Here is a 5,123-nt window from a genome sequence, read left to right as displayed (position 1 = left end):
TATTTGTAGGCACTGTAAAATGATTACCACCATGAAATTCATTAACACATTCATTTTAAAATAAATTGTGTGTGTGTGTGTGTGTGGTAAGAATGCTTAAGATCTGTTTCAACAGATGTCAAGCATACAACACAATATTACTGACTATAGTCTCCATGCTGTATATTGGAATCCTAGAACTTACTCATTTTATAACTGCAACTCTGTGCCCTTTGATCAATATCTCTTCACTTCTTCCACATACCACCCACCCTTACCCCCAGCCCTGGAAACCATCATTTTACTCTTTTCTATGACTTATTTTTTTAATTTATCTTTTAGATTCCACATATGATGAGAGATCATACAGCACTTGTCTGTCCTCTATCCAGCTTATTTTATTTACCATAATATCCTCTGGATTCGTAATCTTGTCACAAATGGCAGGATTTTCTTCTTTTTATGGCTGAATAGTATTCCATTGTTTATACATCACATCCTTATCCATTCATACATTGATAGACTCTTATGTTGTTTCTGTATCTTGGCTATTGTGAATTATACTGCAATAAACATGAGAGTACAGATATTTCTGAGATACCGATCTCATTTCTTTTGGATAAATGTCCAGAATTGGAATTGTCAGGTCATACAGTAGTTTATTTTTAATTTTTGTGGAATCTCAATCCTGTTTTCCTTTGTGATTGTACCAATTTATATTTACAGTGACCGTGCACAAGAATTCCTCTTTTTCCACATCCTCACCAGCATTTGCTACCTCTTGTCTTCTTGATACTAGTCATTTGAACAGGTGTGAGGTGATAGCTCATTGTAGTATTGATTTCCATTTCCCTAATAGTGATGCTGAGCACATTTCCATGTATATTGTTCATTTGTATATCTTTGTAAAAATGGCTATGCAGGATCTTTGCCCATTTTAAAATCAGATTATCTGTTTTTTTGTTGTTACTGAATTTTGTGAGTTCCTCATATATTTATATTAACCTCTTACCAGATATATAGCTTGCAAATATTTTCTCCTGCTCTATAGGTTGCCTTTCATTTTGTTAATTGTTTCCTTTGAACATTTTGTATGTGCCCAGCATTTTCCAGGACCAAAGATTTAACAGTGAGTGAACGAAAGAAATAAAAGTCTCCATTTCATGTAAGCTACTGTTTAGAGTTTAGTAAGAGAAGATAGATAAAATGAATCAGTAAGAAAATATATATATTGAAAAGCAATAAGAGATGAGGACAAAAAACAAAGCAGTAGCTCTGTAAAGAATTTTTTTTAAGTGATTGCAAGGGTAGAATTTTTCATGAGGAAGCAGAGAAGACCTACTAATGGTGACCTTTGAGCATATATTTGAAGGGAATGAGATATGAGCCAGATGGACCTCTGAGTGGAGAACTATCTAGGCAAAGGGAATACAAAGTGCAAAGGTCCAGTGGACGTGTGGATTTAATGTGTTCAAAGCACAAGGAGGCCAGTGTGACTGGACTAATGCGAATGACTGCATGAACGTTAGGAGATAAGGTCAGAGAGGTAAGAGGGAGCCAGACCATGCAAAATCACAGTTTATTATAAGAACTTTGGCTTTTACTTTGAGATGTGGGAAGCCATTAGAGATTTTTAAACAGAAAAATGACAGAATCTGACTTACCTTTTAACAAGATCACTCTGGCTGTTATGTTGAAAGTCAACCCAAGGGCAGTAAGGGAGGAAGTGGAAACTAGTTGGGAAATTAATATAATAAGCTGGACAAGAGGCTAAGAGGGAAAAGTAGAGATAGTAAATATTAAGCGAGTTCTGACTATACTCGGCACTCCTCTAGGCTTTCTAGATACAACAGGAAGGAAATAGAGGCTATTTCTCATGGGATTTACATTCTACTAAGAGGAAACAATCAACAAGTAAAGCAATATAAAATATCAAGTGGTGATAACTTCTATTAAGAGAAACCCCAAAGACTCTCTGGACCATGTTTCCAGCAATAACTCAGTTCATAATGACCCATTTCTAGAAATAAATACATGTCTACATAGAGGGGACTAGAGAGGTAAATTCTGGCACATTCAATCAGGGAAATAAAAATGAGTGACTGCAGTTATATGCAATATTGTAGATGGATCTTAGCAATATGAATATGAGAAAAATATAGCATATAGATATTTTAAAAACCAGTATTTTTATAAAGTAAAATACACATACAACGAAAATGTATAATTTTAAAAGACTACACATAGAAGTGTTAAATAAATATGAAATAAAGGTTTAGAAATTGTTAATACAAAATTTGCAATAGTAGTTACCTTCGATAAGGAGAAGCTTGGAGTGATCACGTAGGTTTCTCTAGATGTTCTCGCTTTCACGTTGGATGTTGAAATCATGGATTTAATTACATTCTTTTGAAGGAGAAAATGAAGGAAAAAAGAAAAGATGGATGAAGGGAAGGAAGAAAGGAGGGAGGGAGAAAAAGATGGAGAGAGGAAACAGAAAAGAAAAGCCTTTTGTGAACTAATATTGAGTATATGTTGTGAACCAAGGATTCTGATCTAATTTTCTGCTCCTGGGGTCGGGGATTGGACAGAGTTATGGGGGAGTTGTTTTTAGTTTGCTTGCTTGCTTTTGGATAGAATTTTCAGGAAAGTCCTCTCTGAAGCAATGATGTTAAGGCAGAGATAAGGATGGACTGAGAGAGGAGGCAGAAAAATAAGGAGATGCTGTGGCTGGGATGTAGTAATTGAGGGACCAAACAAGAGGTAAGGTCAGAGGATTAGAGGAGCAGGTCATCCTGGGCTTCACGGGCCATGAGAAACCCTTGGCCATTTACTCCAAGGGAAACTGGAAACCACTGGAAGCCTCTGAGCGGGAGTAACATTATCTGTTGTATATTTTGAAAGGATCATTCCTGCTGCGATGTGGGAATATACTAGCATTTCTCAGCACAATTGACCTTTAGGCTGGATCTTTCTTTGCTGTGGAGGGTTTTTGTGTGTGTGTGTGTGCATTGCAGGGCACTTAGCTGCATGCTTGGCCTCTGCCTTATGGAACTATATCATTCCACACGCAGTTGTGACCACCAAAATCATGTTCCGGCATTGTCAAGTGTCTCTCAAGGGCAAAATCAGCCCTGGTTAACAATCACTCAAAGGCAGTGAAGGCAACAAAATACAGAATAAGGGAGAGACGGTAGGAGAAGTTTGCTGTGTCCACTGAGACAGTGGCTGGGGTGAGGGTAGAAGTGTTTGGTGTCTCCTTTTTCACTTCTTTTTCCTTTTTAATATGTATCTTTATTTTATTTTTTATTTTTCAGCTTTATTGAGCTATAACTGAAATTGTAAGATATTTAAAGTGCACATCATGATGACGATATATGTGTACATTATGAAAAGATTCCTTCCATCTAATTAACCTACCCATCACTTCACATATTTATCTTGTGTGTGTGTGTGTGATAGCAAGTACATTTTACTGTCATATAATAGCAAATTTCCATTATACGACACAGTGTTAGCAATTTTAGTCACCATGGTATACTCCTTTTTTAAAGATTTTTTTGATGTGAACCATTTTTAATGTCTTTATTGAATTTATTAAAATACTGCTTCTGTTGTTTACATTCTGGTTTTTGGTATGTGAGATCTTAGTTCCCCAAGCAGGAACTGAACCCATTTACCTGTATTGGAAGGCAAAGTCTTAACCATTGGACCACCAGGGTAGTCTCTCTAGTCACCTAAAGATCTAAAGTCTCTTTAGATCCTCAGACCTTATTCATCGTATAATGTGTCTTCCTCTTTTCTAAAAACTGTATTTTCATAGTTTGGGTCTATACTCACATGTCTGGAATCTCTACAGTTTTAGGATATCTTTGAAGTCCCCAAAGATGAGACATCAAATATTCATTCACACTCAAGACAAATATTTTCCAGGTGCTACAGAAACAGAGTATACTTGAGCATGAAATCATTTACATGGTTATCCTGTAAGGACTGGTTTTATACCACCCACTTCTTTTTCTTTTGTTTTCTAGCAAGTCCTACAATTCATTTTCTGACTTCCATCTGGTGAGTTCCTGAGACCAATGACTTCCTTTATGCTTTAACATTAAGATAGTCTGAGAGACAATATATTGAACATAGAATACTGTTTAAAAACATCACAAGCATACTACTTATCCATAAAATATTCACTTCTGAGGGCAAAACGTACAGGAGGCTTTGACTGTGATCCAGAGAATCAACCTTGCACCTCAAACACTGTGGGGCAGGGAGGTCAGTTTGGCATTTTGTTCTGTGCTGGATGCTGAGCTAAAAGGCAGGATCCATTACATCAGTTGGGCTTCCCTCATAGCTCAGTTGGTAAAGAATCTGCCTGCGATGCAGGAGATCCAGGTTGGATTCCTGGGTTGGGAAGATCCCCTGGAGAAGGAAATGGCAACCCACTCCAGTATTCTTACCTGGAGAATCCCATAGGCAGAAGAGCCCGACAGGCTACAGTCCATGGTGTCCCAAGAGTTAGACAAGACTTAGCAACTAAACCACCACTGTTACATCAGTCATCTAGGAATTACAGAATATTGTAGAACAGGCAACAGCAGAGTCTAAGAGCAGAGTTGACAGCAGGAACCTTGAATGCTTTCCCCTGAGGACTTTGTTCCATTTTTATAAAAGCCTCTCTGAAGATCAGCTATGAAAGGTGAGAAGGCAAACACAAGGACACTGAGCGGCCTTTGGTCTGAGAGTGAGCTCCACAGATTCCAATGTAAACTGTTTCTAGGATTCCAGAGTGGTATTGTTTCGTAGGAGAAGTACATCCTCCAATTGCAGAAAATCCAACTCCACTGCAGCAAATCCAACTTCTTCTCTGACAAGGAGATTGTAATTAAACCTTTCAGGATCCAGAGGCTTGGCATCCTCTGCTGCTGAGGGACTAAGCTCATGAAATTGCTCATACTTTATCAGAAGGCATTCTTTTCCAGGTTTGCTGTATTAAGGGAGTCCTACCTTTAAGGAGGCCATGGTGCATATAGGGGAAAGGAGATGGACAGGACTGTGCATTTATTTAACTCTTCATCTTTCATATTCATACCTGAGATCAGAACTCCACAGCTCCCTTGGCTTTTCCAAAATAATAACCCTAA

Source organism: Bos indicus x Bos taurus, chromosome 2 (assembly GCF_003369695.1).
Source record: "Bos indicus x Bos taurus breed Angus x Brahman F1 hybrid chromosome 2, Bos_hybrid_MaternalHap_v2.0, whole genome shotgun sequence".
NCBI classification, from domain to species: Eukaryota; Metazoa; Chordata; class Mammalia; order Artiodactyla; family Bovidae; genus Bos; species Bos indicus x Bos taurus.
This window is presented reverse-complemented; position numbering follows the sequence as displayed.